Source organism: Rhea americana, unplaced genomic scaffold (genome assembly GCF_003343005.1).
Source record: "Rhea americana isolate MKP2758 unplaced genomic scaffold, rheAme1 scaffold_2, whole genome shotgun sequence".
NCBI lineage: Eukaryota > Metazoa > Chordata > Aves > Rheiformes > Rheidae > Rhea > Rhea americana.
Genome location: NW_028186149.1, coordinates 2,609,478 through 2,624,581, shown reverse-complemented (window position 1 = coordinate 2,624,581; position 15,104 = coordinate 2,609,478). Strand labels below are relative to the sequence as shown.

The following is a 15,104-nucleotide window of genomic DNA, read 5'->3' as shown; positions in this document are numbered from 1 at the left end:
AGCTCTGGTTGTTTAAAAAGCAATGGATGAAAAACTCTGTATGATGACCCTTCTTAACTCTCAATCTGTATTCCTTACCTCTTCTCTTCTCAATGTATTTATATATTTATACGCTTATAATTAATTACTTCTAATGCTTGCAGAAAGAATACCTTACTTTTCTTGGCCACTTGAGTTTATTTGGGCCAACAATGGATAACTAAACTTAACAGAGATTTGCTGTTATCTGGGATTTCAAAAGGTTTTTTTGTTCATCAACAAGCATTCAGCATTCAGGCTGTCACTAGCCCTGTGTCATTAGCAGATGAGTAGATTACCCAACCAATACCTTGCTAGAATAATTACACTAAATCAATAATTGTTATTTATGTATTACTTTGATAAAACATATCTTTGGAGAGATCTTCTATAGCGATTACATTAAGTCAAAACTGAAAAATGCAATTCTGATTTTTTAATGGGAAAATTTCAGCAATAACCAACTTTACTGGAAGAACCTGTCTTTACAGAAATTCTAAAGCAGAAGTCACATAATGTGAAGCCTTATAAAATTCAGCCTGACTGATGACAACTGTATACAACATAGTGCAACTCCCAAAATTTAAATGAGGAAATTATCTGAAAAATAACTCAACAGCATCTCTAGCCATAAGAAGAAAAGTGTACAGATTTGTAACTCAGTTATTTTTGTAGTTATGAACATTCAGTAATTGGAAGGAGGAAAACAAACATGGAAATCTGGACAAAAGCTATGTCAAACGGGTGCAGGTGGCAGAAGAACATAGCAGTGCAGTCTAATAAAACATGTAAAAATCAATTCAGGCACATGAAGATAGGTAGTGCTACTTTAGATGTCACACAGTATCTTCTGGGCCTCCAGCTACTGTTCCAAAAGAGTATGGGGTCTCTGAACAAAAAGTGCCATCCATCTAGTGCATGTTAAAGTGAGCTATTTATATATGAATCTCAAAATTTTGACTATCAAAACATGAGAAAACCACAAGATAGTATTTAGTGATTGGGACATTTATGGGCCATCTTTCCTCTGAAGAGTCCCCCAATGTAAAATATCAATGTCATAGGAACAAAATGAGAAGAACAAGAAAAAAGAACGATTCCAGTCAGGTACTGCTACAAAGGTAACAATTGTCTACAGAATGGCTACATGCTCAATAAAATTAATTGAAATTAATTTAATCGGATCTGTCCAAGTCTTCAAGTTCCTTTGCAGACACCTTCATTTGGGAATAAAATGCAGCCTTATTAGCTAAACCTAATTTGGTTCAGCTCATTTTGCTTTCAAAGTGAATTAAACTGAATTCACTGGAGGCCACTTCAATTATGAATGGGAGAGTGCACACAGGGACCTGCTGGGATTTAAGCTGCCCTCTTTAAATTCCTACCTTTAGTTAAGTTGCATTAATTTTCTCCAGTATCCTGTATAGACAAGCCTTGAACTGATACATTAGACATAGAAGTGGAAAAATTAGAGAATGAGGAAAGCTATGCTGAAGAATCTTTAGTCAACACATTAAAACCTCCCTGGAACCAGCAAAGAAGTACTATTATCCAAAAGAAGAGAATGGCTATGTTCAATTATTTTAAATTCAGTTTTAGAAATAATATCATCTAAGTTCAGAGATCAGTTGGGGAGTACACAGCTACACTCCTGTTTCCTGAAACACTGTTTATTTAATGCTCTTACTATTTTCTCACTTACTTGAATTCCTTGAAGCTAAAACTATTGATAAAGGACTCCGCTGAATCATCTTTTGAGAGTAAATTTGAGAATTACAGGTTATAATCCCAAATCAGCTGCTAATGACTAAGATAAAGTAGAAAAAAAGACTGAAAAGATCATGCTGTATTTAAGAGCTAGAGCACACTCCTAATGAAGAAACATGGAAAGCTGAAGGCACTGAATACCTTAGAACACCTGAAGTCTTCTGAAGATGTTCAGAAACCACCTGCAAACACTGATATCAAAGGCTCTGAAAGGTTCTCTATCTGTACTCCACCACCAATTGCAGCCTAAAGCACAGCAGCAGTGCTGTGCCGGATGCACATGCAGGGGGGTGAATTCAGCTATTCAGATGGCGCTTCTGCACCACTGTTCTGTGGGAATGCTTTCACAACTGTCTTTTCATGGAGCTTCAGAGAGATTTTCTAAAACAGACTCTTACTCAAGAATGACTATGTTCTCAGAGGGGAAAAAAAATGTCATAGATAAATGACAAGTCCATGGGAATGGGAGGCCAGATCTGAAATAACTCAACAAACAGGAGACAGCCTTTCCAAGTAGGGATCCTCTATATCCTTCAGTCAGTATTTTTTCAGGATAAAAAAAGATTATTGATATCATGCTTTTGCTTTCATCCTGGACAACAGATAAGGAGCCTGACCATAAGACAGCCTTTCCCTTATTTTATTCACAAAAGCTCTCATACTATGCTAATTGTATTCTGGCAGAAAGCAGCAATGCAAGAAGTAAATGTAAAGCCACTTATGAAAATGAAATTTCCCCAAAACAGAAGAGCATCCATTTTAAATCTAATTCAAATACACTTTTACTTGGGGGAACGATAAGGAAATAGTGTATTATTGTACTGTACTGAAAATACAATAATTAGGCTTTCAAATGTTAATCTGAGGCTTAGTATTAAATGCATAATTTCATTAAGTAACACTTACACATATCTTTTACGTTTGAAAATATCCSTATGGAACAGAAAGTAAGTAATATGAACATGCTTTTTCCCTCGTTTAGAAGTGTTTCCTAATTTTTTCCCTCATTTACAAGTTTTTCCAGATGCTGCAAGAAAAAAAAAGTTGCTTGTAAATATTGAATACATTCCTCCAAATATGTCGTCCTTCTTTCAGATAAAGAAGGTAGTCTAATCTTCCACAGTTTTCTCTCACATACACATACTGCGTATTCTGCAAATATGCATGCATACCATTTACTTCAGTATGCAAAAAACAAGAGGTCTGAAAAAACATTACTGGATATATAATATGCAGTTTCATTAATTTAAGTTTGTATTGTATTAAAAATGTAACATTTAGGCTGATGGGCACTAAGAAACAAATGTAGCTCAGCAATCAAAACAACAAAAAATGGTTTAGTCACTTGCTGTTTCTTGTATTTTGAGTTATTTAGCACCCTACTTCCACATTGCCAATTCTAAAATTAATTGTCATAGCAACAGGAATATAAGTCTTCATTTACAATGCAGATAATCTTTTAGATAATGCTTCTCATGCATAACCTCTGATCTTATTTTCCATTGATTGAAGCAAATTTTTAACAGGAGAGAGGAACTGCACACAGACAGGTATAACACGTTGGCATGCAGTGGTCAGGAAGCAGCTCAACCTCAACATCTGCTTTACAGCAAATTATTTCCCTCAATACTTTCATTTATGAACAAATAGTTGATACTGAAAAAAACAGACTGCTAAGATTAGTTCACTTAAGACTGCTTACTTCTGAGCCATAAATAGCTGCATGGCTGATTAAAACTACCTTTAAGCAAGTTTTTCATTTTGCTTACTTTCAACAGACGATTCCTTGAGGCATGCGTCAGATGGGCATTATACTGCTGTTTTTTGGTGAGGAAAATAATCCATTTCTGCCACAGTAGAAGGTATGAATAAGCAGAATTGTGTCCCCTGAGAAATCTGGAAAAGAAGACAGGATATTAATCATACTTATTCTGCATTATTTGAATAATAATAATGATAATTGCTAAAAACCAACTTCATCCTTGTCCTCAGCAACTTACTGAATGCAATACTTTTGATGCAGATAAATACATACAATATTTTTCATTAAAAGGATTACTTGAACACATCTAAGACAATTAAGAAGAAAAAAATTCTGAATGCAAAAAAACACCTTCCTATCCTAGGTGAAAATAGTAATTCACAGTTAAAAATTCCTCAAACAGTTTTCTTTCTTTAAGGTTCATAAAATGCAAATTTATAGGTTTCTCTTTTCATAAGCTATCAAGATCTAAAGTAATAAACCAGCAAAGAGTTATTGAGGAGAAGACTTATCTTAACTAGTACAGTTATTTTCTGCATGGAAAAAAGGGACAACTACTTGAAGAAACAAAAGAAACACTATTACAAGGACAACACTTTTTTAAGAAATAGAAATAAGATTATATACAAAGGTAAATGCTATTTCTCAAGTATAATTACCATTGCTTGCAAGTACATAATCCAATTACTATGAGCTTTATCTTGTTATTTTACAAGGCATTTAAGATGAGTTTTACTGTCTCTATTCTTTAATTCGTTCATGAAATTCATACACTTGCAACTGAGTCCAGCCRTATCAAGATCATTATTTAGCAGATACCTGGCCAAGACTTTTCACCATGGAAAATATTYTTTCCAATATTGCTTTTAAAACAAGAATAGACAAGTATTTGAAATGAAATATACAGAACTTCATCTTAAACAGGCCTTTTGAGAAAAAGAAAGCCTTTAGCACAATCAACTGAGGTCAGAAAATTTCTTCAGTAGGAATGAACATTCACAATACTTTACCACGTTTTTCCTATTTTTGACTGATACCACAGTAACCACAGCCTAAGAGCTAAAGATTTGACCCAGTTTTTAGGAGTGCCCTAATTCTGAGACTCTCACCTCACTCTTGCCCTAAGCTCAAAAGGAAGGGACCCCCCTTTTCTGTTTCCAACCCCGGACTGAACACTCTTTCCACAATCTCTTCAGTAGCTTAGCACAGTGTTGAAACCCTTCTCTACGAGTCATTTTTTGAACCTGGATGAACATTTCTCTGCAAATCTCAAACCACCAGTCACTTTCATTACTTTTGTTTCAGGCATGCAATTCACAGTAATTAAGACAACATAAAAGTATTATCTTTTATGATAACATATAACAGTAACACCTTTGTGTTTAGTTTCTGTTAAGATTAGGCTTCATCAGTGCAAGTCCTACATTCAGAACAAGGTTCACCAAGCATTGCATTGCTTACTGGTTCTTTGCAAAGATTTAATTTAGCTTTCCATCATTTAAGCAGCATCTGAATAAGAGACTAATAATGAGGAAGTAGGAATATGTCTGAAGTGTGAACTGATAGGATCATCTGAAGGAAAAGCTTTTTGTACTGAAGTTGACCATCAGTATTTAGGTCCTCTTAAAGAGAAATTACAAGCACCAAACTGATTATTCTAGTTGTTACAGAAAGAGTCTTAGCCATGTTTTGCAGAGGACTGTGTTGCAAACTGTGGTAGGGGCAATGGGTAGAAGATTGGAAACACAGCATCTGTCTGCAGTTTACCTACAAAAAATCTGCAACTTCAGTTAATGTTTCATATTGATGTAAACACTTTTGACAGCTATGTTATTCCCCAGAGCAAAGTAGTTCTTTGACTATCTAATCTTTCAATGATCAGTTCTTGAAGAGTCTACAGTGGTAGTACAAACAGTTTTTCTTTTCTAACAAAAGGTACTGGACCTTCATCTCTTGAAATTTCTTTGCAATCAATGCATGAGAAACATCTTCAACTTCACCCATTTCCCTAAGTCTCTATAGTCGATCACAAGCTACTGATGCAGAATAAGATTCCTCCTCTAACCTGAAGCTACATGTTAAACACATGGTGTTAAATCCCAGTAGCAAAAACCAAAACCAAACCAAAACAAAAAGATCAGAGTTTATTCATTACTCTGACTAGCATTTTTCCATGTGAGAACTGGAATACATCTTTCCCTTCCTTGGTTTATGTTGCTGGTGGTATTCTCAGAAAATGTGTGCAATGGATTGAACTGACAGGGATACAGAGGCAGAAGCTCAAACTGCATAAAAAGTGTTACCATTATGAGCTTTGTATGAATAGTCTTATTGGTACAATTTTCCAAGCATACATTATCTTCTTGTACACAGACTTGAGGGAGGCTCAAATGCTTAATTTATGTGAAGTGCATAGTCTACCCTTGAAGACTTTCAATACAGTCCTTCAAAGCAGAATCTTCAGCATATTCAGGCCTTGAAGTATACTATTCAGCTGCTATTTTCAACAGGAGTTTGATTATCCGTTGCTCTGCACTTTGTTTTGTTCCTTATATCAAGGAAAAACAAATAATGGTGATTTTTTGCAGGTTTCCCTTAAAAACACTGATTCCACTGATTTGGTTCATCCCATAGGTTCAGTGACAGATAAGAGAGGGAAATTGCACATCCCTCTAAGTTCCCCCCAAAGTCAAAGGAGAGAAATGAACTTCTGATATTCACACCTTATACAAAGAGTAACCTTGGCAGTCCTTAGATGTGTATAATGTAGAAAGAATGCTAAGCATCAGGCATTCACATAATATTGCTTGAATTCAATGGTAAGCATATCAGCTTACTGTATACAAGAGCTAAACAAGCTACAGCAGGAAAAGGCTCACACAGACACATTATGCAGCAAAACGGAAGTGGTAACTTCCCCCAACCCCAGGACTCTCACCCTTGTTTCTGTGAAATCTTACGTTCTTCCGTTATTGCATTTCGGTTGAAAGGGTAAGTTAAGGACAGTAGACGGCTTAATTATGTTTCCTGCTTAAAACTATGCTTTAATGTCATCTGCAGCATTTTCAGACCAGGTAGAGATACAGAAGAAAAAGTAATGATATGAGACAAGGATCTGGAGTGATTAGTTTCACAACATTTTGAAAATGCTTAAGTATAGCAACTCCTCTCTGTGTTTTACTTAAATCACATAAGTAATTGACAGCCTGTGAAGAATCCATTAGGAAAACTGAAAACCATGTGTTAGACAAATCCACTGGGAAAGCACCTTTCCCCCTGTTTCAACTGTACACAACAATCTATCACAGAGGCAGTATTAAAGGTCATTGAACAGCTCAGTAGCTATGCTGCTGCCTGAGCAGTCACAGCCCGCCATGTAGGAGGTCAGAGCATGAATATTCTACTACTTCACAGCTCAGGGTACCAGAAAAGCAGTGCAGTGAAAGTCATGGATTCTATCTGATACTGAGAAAGAACTGAGATATAGCTATAAACAAAGATAACTGATGCTAATCTGTTTAAGTGTTCCAAGATAGTCATTCTCACAGACACAGCAGCAGGATTAAAGTACAGTTCCTTTAAACATATGTCCAATCATTGGAATCTTTTGCTTATGCTAAAAATTTGCAGGTTAGTGTCAGGGTTATGGAAAAAAACATGACAGTAAGACCTAAGTACGATTAATTCAATATATGTTCAACGAAACCAGATTAATCTGGTGATTTAGCTGCACAATATGTTTCAATAATGGGTTAATTCTTAAGCTCTCTGCCAAAGTGGTGCAAATAGGAAGGCACAAGRGAGTTGTCATTGCTAACTGAACAGGGTGGAAAGGGAAAAATCGCAGCAAACTTTGTCCAACCATTTAAGCAAATATCTACCAACTCTGAGTTAAGTCCTGAAGAAATTGCCAAGAGAGGTCCTATTGCAGTTGAAAAGATCTGTTTTCACTCCTAGGGAAAGAAAAAGCAGTTATCTGGGCCAAGTGAAGAGCAATGTCAAAGAAACACATTAGGGTGAAGGTCTCAGGTCTAGCCTACATAAAAGATTTCTACTGATTGATATATATGCATAAAATGTTTCTTAAAGAGGAGGAGGGATTTCTTTGTGATAGACAATTGCAAGTGAAGTTATCTAGTTTTGAGAACGGCTCTTCATTAAAACTTAAAGTAAATATAAAATGCCCTAAGCAGCCATAAAAATCTCTTTCATTTAGTCAAACCAATTTGGTAACATTCTGTAAATTTTCTCTCACTACAAATAAGTTGTAGCTACCAATAAAATCCTAAAACCTGAGAATCTTTTTCTGCTACAATATTTGCTGTAATTCAGAAAACATAAAAAATAAAACAAGATAATTAACAGGAGATACTGATTCAAGGTCAACAAGGAGAACTGGAAGTTGATGGTTGAAGGAAGCTATTATAAGGGAATATGCAGAAGAAYTGTATGCTAGAAAAAAAAGTATCAGCAACTAACATTCAACAATTGATATTAAAATACTGCAGCCTAATTTTTGAGAGATGTGGAACATTTCTTATCAACTTCAGGAGGAACAGTGGATAGTCAGTCTCTAAAAGTAGACTATTAGTTGTAATTGCCACTATTGTAATAATCTATTATTACATTCTATGAAAAGCAGGACACAGTTGGAGTTAAATACCAGTATGTGAAATAGGAAATTCATAAAGCTGGAAACAAAATGGAAATTGCTATTGATTACAGAAGACAAGTGAGGATGAGGGAGACCAAAAACCTCCATCACACTGAAGATAAATGTCTATAGGCAGCTGTTAAAGAAAATAATAATAGTGCAGGTTTAAAGGTATGTACTAAATTCACCCATGAAAATAGAGCCCATAAACTTGAAAGAAGAACAATCTATTTCGTAATACAAACTACCCATTGTTGACTATTGCAGATGAAAAAGGAGAGAAAAATATGAAAGAACTTGTATTCTCCTTGAGCCTTGGTCAAGTCTGATGGCAACATTGCTCTGAATAACATAAGTCTCTAACCTGTATTTTTGTCTGTTTTAAAAAATAAAAGAATCCTGGAAAGCATATAGTTTGCAATAGATTGTTCATAAAATAAAAATTCCTTCCTTTTTTTTTTTTTTTTTTTTTTTTTAAATAAAGACACATCTGCTTAGCTGTTTGGAAGTTGGTCCTGATTATTTTCTGGAAATCATCTATCATTGCTCTGGACTCTACATACTGTTAAATTATTAGAAATTTTTCAAATCAGCATAGCACAGAATTGTTATTCCTGACAAGCAACTTTAATTATTAGCCAGAGAGGCAAAGAAAAAGAGAAGGATCCTGTTACTTCTCATTTTTTCAAATAGAAAGATGTGAAGGTGGATAGGAATGCTATGATTTTAATAAGGTGTTATATGAGATATAAACAGCTGAGAAGAAAAAAAGAGAGAGAGAGAGAACCCATTATTATTTGATGTATGGAGTGGTCTTAAGACAACAGGGCAGCAGCGACCTGTTAAGACAGGTGCTTGGCAAACATGGATGACTTTAGATCACATAAAGGGTGGGGCAGGAAAGTCTTTTCAGATTTTGCTTGAAAACATGTTCTTCCATCATCTGCAAAAAAGGCAACTAATTGCACTGATTAAAATCATGGTAGACCAAAGTGCAAGAAGCAAGGAAATTCTGTCCAGGATAACTCTCATATCCCTGCTCAGTTTTGCAGAAATTTAAGAAATAACATGTTTTTACTGTCTATATCAGACTCATCTTGCCACTATATCAGCCAATCTGACAGATAGTGAACTTGTGCAGTATTTGCTCATTGGAATCAGCTCTTCTCTTATTTACAAAAATTTTGGAAAAGTCTCTTGTTTTTCTCTCTGCTAAACAAATCTAACAATCAGCAGTACTCTCTGATTTTATGACAGACAGAACAAGTTAATTTCAGAACTATGCTCACTACAGGTAGAAAAGTAAACCATCTTTGAGGAATTTTATGAGATGTCAGAAAGAAAAAAGGTACAAGTTGAACTACATCTAGCTGATAGTAATTTGGATTTGTTAGCATCCGAGGAAAAGCGGTGGTATCAAGGAAATCAGAATGACATCAACTAGTCAAATGCTTAAAATTGGATCAGAACTAACCTGGAACCACTACTGATTGTGTTTTAAATAAATAGAGATGAATCTGGTTACATCATGTAATTAACTCAAGAAAACATTAGTTGCTGTGTAGTTTGAGTATAACATTAATGTATAGTATACTATGGTTACGATGTATAGTATACTATGGTTACGATCTGTAAAAACAAGAGGCTTCAACTGAACAGAAGAAAAACTCCATCACAAATAGTTTTTATCCTAAAAAGATTTAGCTGTAAGAGCACTTCTCAAGCAACTTCAAACAGCCTTCCTAGGTGTTACTTTTATCCTCCTAGAATCAGGAGGGGTTTTCTGTTTGTTTTTTTCTTTTTTCTTTTTTTTTAAAAACAAATAATCATGTTCCATCTAATCATCAAGCAATTCAGCAGATGCTTTGGGAATCAATGAAATAACTGCGATTGCGGCCTGATAGCATGGCTTTACTGACTGTGGTAAGTCAGGTGGGTAGGTGGCTGAAAAGATCCTTCTGCCAAGTGCCTCCCAAGAAGGAAAGTGAACTTACAGCACTTACAGTTTCTAGGTGCTTTGTGTGGTTCTGGAACACGTAAGACTGGGTGTCTTTTCCAGCTCCCAGTATCTTGTCATTGAATGATCCCTCTGGACAAGAACATAGAGGATAATAATCTTGTTGGGAGATAGCTTTTCCAGTATGCTCAAGCATCAGTGATCTCAAGTAAGGATCAAAATCTCCTTCCACCTTTTTTTGGCTGAGAAAGAAAGGACAAAGAGGAATGTGCAAACATTCTTTTCAGTAATATTTCTGTTCTAGAAACAGCCGCAAATCAAGTATATCCTTTAATGTCTGTTCTATTGTGTCTGATTAAGTATCTCAAGCTGTTTGCCTATTTATGATATATTTGGAGTCTGTAATCAAAGTGTTTAACTTTATGAGCCATTCTCCTTCGTTAAGATATGACAGAAAACTTTAGACACAGGTTGGTGTCCAGGCTAGGTAGCCAGTGGCACACTGCCAATGGTAAATTATGCTTCAGGTTACAGGGAACTCACATGCAGCCTCGTTTAAAAATGAATGCTTAAGGAGAACAAGCCACAGCAACAAAGCAGAGCTGTGAAAGATCTTCATGATCGAGGTAATAGTACCAGAGTTGTATTCTGAAYAGGAGTGCACTAAAACTGCAATTCCAGTTATGCTGTCTAAACTAAGAACCCTTTTGAAGGCCTGCAGCTAAAGAATAAAATTATTGTTTGCCTACTCTGGAGAGTTTAAAAGTTCCGTGATCTCTCATGCACTAGTGAGCTGTCATGTGAAGAAGTCAATGATTTCCTTCCCACTTTGTATTAGTTTTTAAACAAGAAGGTCTATAACATATGAGAGGAAGTGCTCAAATCTTAACTCTTTCATATATGCCTACTCTTTTTCTGAATATCTAAAGACTTATTTAAGTCAAATATGCTGAAAATAAGAGTAGAAGCTGATTCTGCTTGGACTTCAAAAACAATTACTGATTGTGCTATATGCTATATTTGGACATATGTATTGGTATAAAGCTTGCACCACAGATGTCAGAAAAGACACAAGTTTCTTCTGGTTGTCAGAAGCAAGAGGGAAGGCTTTCTGGAATGCTGCAAACAGCGCAGCAAGCTTGCGCTCCAGAAGCCTGCAGGGGGTTTGTCACAAGAAGAAAAACATTTGTATAACAATGACATAGCTGCAAACACAAAGGGAAGACTTCATTCACTAAGTCAGCTAACTCAACACTTTCTTTATATATATTGTATATATTTCTTTATAATATATTAAATTCTGCTAAGTACAATCACTGAAAACAAACTTTTCTAATTTCTGCATAAAGCAAATGATCATTCTTTAATAGAACAAAAAAGCCTTACCAATAAAAATTAATTCAATTATTACTTATTGTTTTACAACCCAGATATTTGAGAGCCTGTTTGTTAGTTTATTACACCATCAGTGCACAATTCATTTTTATCAAGCAGCAACATGAAATAACAGGAGAACACAATGGAAACAATCACATCTCCTAGCTTCCAGTGAAATATATGGAACATTACTATGTGCAATACACATTTTGCAAAGAATGTTGATTCAGTTCCAAGTTTAGCTGAACAAGACCAGGAATTAGAAGTTGAGAACTTAACTACAGTGTATGTTTGACCCCTTTTGGTCTTGATATCTATTACTTGCCAAATGCCTTTTCATCTTATAAGAATGTTAAAGATTCTCTAGTCCATAAAGAACTAATTGCTCCAGAAGTGTTTTTTTTTTTTTTTTTTTTTAAGCATCTTACTGGCCTAGTTTGCACTGTAGCCTTTTTTAGTTACTCAAAAAGATTTTATTCTCTTTGGATATAGTTTACAAAAATTTCTAACATTCATGTGAAACCAACAGTGTCAAGCCTTTCATGCTTGAAATCTATAGAGGTAATTCAGGAAGAAACATGAAAGATGTTTTACTTGAGAAAGAAGTTACTTCCTGTGTTCTATCAATATTAGCTGCTTCTTCTTCAAGCTATATAAACAACACTAGCTTCTCAGACCATATGCTCTTTTGCCCCTACATACTTTAATACAATTGAGAGACCAAGTATGGATAATTCTCACCTGATTACACTGAAATTCTTTTTTCCCCACCCAAGACAATTCAAGACTACATTAATTTACTCATAACTTTGTGAATCTCAATGAACTGGGATATAGCTTGGGTTAAAGTTTGGCTTTGCAATGTTAAGTATTTGTTAGAGAAACTTTGCAATACCTAGAACAGAACACGTTTGTGTTTTGAACTATCTTCATTTTAACGCTTTAATAAATTAGAAAGTTTCTGGCTGCCTCATTTAAAACTTTAGTGCTTCAAGAGAGACCAAGATCATAGTCTGACTATTTTCTCACATTATACCACTATTACATTTGTTATCTGATAGTTTTATTTCAGCTGCTTCTCCTGCTTCCTTCACTTCTCCCCATCTGGAGTGCAGTTCCACACCGACTCCAAGGCCATTCCTGCTGAAGAGGCCATGTTCCTATCATCCCCACAGCCTGTTCTCCTATCCTCCCTTGTACTGCCACTAGTAATCATCTGATCCAAGGTTAAGCCAATTCAGGATACTAAACTTGAAGAAAACCTTCCGTGGGTTTATTCTGCAACACTAGCTTGTTAAGAGCTGAGAGATGTGCAAGTACAGAGGAAGTGGCTTGAGGGGATCAAACTTGCTGTTAGATCAGCTTAGCTGTATCATGGGACTCACTCAACATCATACATGCCTTCTCTGCAACATGTACCCCTTACCCTTTCTCCTGAACACCTCTTTCTTTCTCTCCTTCCTTGTTTCGCTCATTTTATCCCACATGTTATAAAACAAATAAAAATAATAAATGTAATGTTTACACTCATCAGTGCTTGCATGTTTCCTCCTTTCCCTTATCCCTTAATTGGTCACATCCATTTAGACACAAGCTGTGGTATACTATATGGGTTAGTCTGTAGAGCCTATGCTAACATGCACATCTTATTAGGAACCGCAACAACAGAAAATAGAATTGAAATCCTCAAACTAAATAACTATATATAGAATGTTTAAATATAACAAAAGTTTTTAAACTGTGAGAAATGTTTAAAGTATGTCCCTTCTACCGTCATATCTCGATTAAATTCACGTTACAATATTTTAAGGCTTTCATAGATAAAGATGAATTTATTTCGAATGATGGCCCCTTTTCTAAATTGACACATGTAAAGTCAATGACATTTTCTTAAAAATATATCCTGGTTCCTGGACTGTCCAGATCTTTAAAGGGCGAACACCATGTATTAATAATAAAAAGCTACATGTCTCATTCTTTTCATGTGTGTTTATAGTTATCCAGCTTAAAAAAAAAAAGCCATAGCTTTCCCGAGAAGAAGGCCTTTTCAAGATAAACTRTCATTTCCTGGAATTTCATGAGAACCAACCTTGGACAGAATCAACTAGAAACGAATAAGAACTCTGACCTATGTGCTGCTAATTCAAAATTAGTCTACCTCTAATGCTATCAAAGTTTAATCTGTAATCCATTTCTTTGTTAGTCTTCTGGGACAGGTTGATTCAAATCTCAGAAAAGTACTGCCTCCAAAAGTCATAGCATCAGTAAGGTTGGAAGGGACCTCTGCAGATCATCTAGTCCAACCTCCCTGCTCAGCAGGGTCACCTACAGCATGGTAGACAGGGTTGCATCCAGGCAGGCCTTGAAGATCTCCAGAGAAGGAGACTCCACAACCTCTCTGGGCAACCTGTGCCAGTGCTCCGTCACTCTCACAGGGAAGAAATTCCCCCTCACATTCAGACAAAACTTCCTGTGCTTCAGTTTCTGCCYATTGCCTCTTGTCCTGTCACATGGCRCCACTGAAAAGAGTTTGTCCCTGTTTCCTTGGCACCCTCCCTTCAGGTACTTACACACATTGATAAGATCCCCCCTCAGTCTTCTCTTCCTTCCCCAGGCTGAAGGGGCCCAGCTCTCGCAGCCGTTCCTCACRGGGCAGGTGCTCCAGCCCTCTGATCATCCTTGCAGCCCTATGCTGGACTCCCTCCAGTAGCTCCATGTCTCTCTTGTACTGGGGAGCCCAGAACTGGACACAGGACTCGAGATGAGGCCTCACCAGGGCTGAACAGAGGGGCAGGATCACCTCGCTCGACCTGCTGGCAACAGTCTTCCTAGTGCACCCCAGGAGACCATTGGCTTTCTTGGCCACAAGGGCACATACACTTTCTTAAATGCTTTACAATTTCTTACAGTCTATCTGTGTTCCAGCCTTCAATGACAAGAGTCAAAAGCAGAAGTTCTGAAGGCCCACAATGAAGTCCAGCAGAACTCTAAATAAAAAAAAAAAAAAAAAAAGAAATCCTACAATAAAGATGAACTTATTATTTATCACAAGAACAACTTATAAATAATTTTTTATATAAATAATAATTTTGCAGCTAGGAAAATTTTATTAGATTTGAAACTTCTTCCTCTTACTATAATGAGCTTTAGTGTCAGAATTAACATATTCATAGTATCACTATCCAGATCTTATTTGTGCTTTCTCCTCCTCCATGCTCTTCTGACTTTTGTGGAAACCCAATTTCTATAGCAATGACAGGACAGGAGAACATGAAAAACAATTTTTCATCTCCTTTCAATGAACCATGAGTGACTATCATGACTGCAATCTTAGTGTGCTTAGACAAGACATTTCAACAGCAAACTAGGTCTTACTGTTTCACCACACTGAAACCTAAAGGGAGAGGGATGTTCATGTGGACCCACAAATGCATTAGAGTTTCTATTAAAGTCTTTGGGGGGGGGAAAGCTATTAATTTGTCATACTTTCTCCACCATTTTGAAACATTAAACTCAAAGTAAGTAAAATGCTCTCCTTTCCATTAGGCCTTCAGTTCTTCTGTTCAGGT

The 15,104-nt window shown here is 36.1% G+C and overlaps 1 protein-coding gene across 1 annotated transcript in view; it reads right to left on the bottom strand.

Moving 5' to 3' along the window:
* Positions 1-10,291, bottom strand: part of OTUD7A (OTU deubiquitinase 7A) — an 85,354-nt gene extending 75,063 nt beyond the window's left edge. Inside the window, exons 1-2 of the mRNA XM_085303299.1 lie at positions 10,205-10,291; positions 3,555-3,681 (exon numbers count right to left, since the gene is read on the bottom strand). The gene's annotated coding sequence lies outside the window, so the exon portion shown is untranslated. The remainder of the gene's footprint in view (positions 1-3,554; positions 3,682-10,204) is intronic.
* Between the last annotated feature and the right edge of the window lie 4,813 nt (positions 10,292-15,104).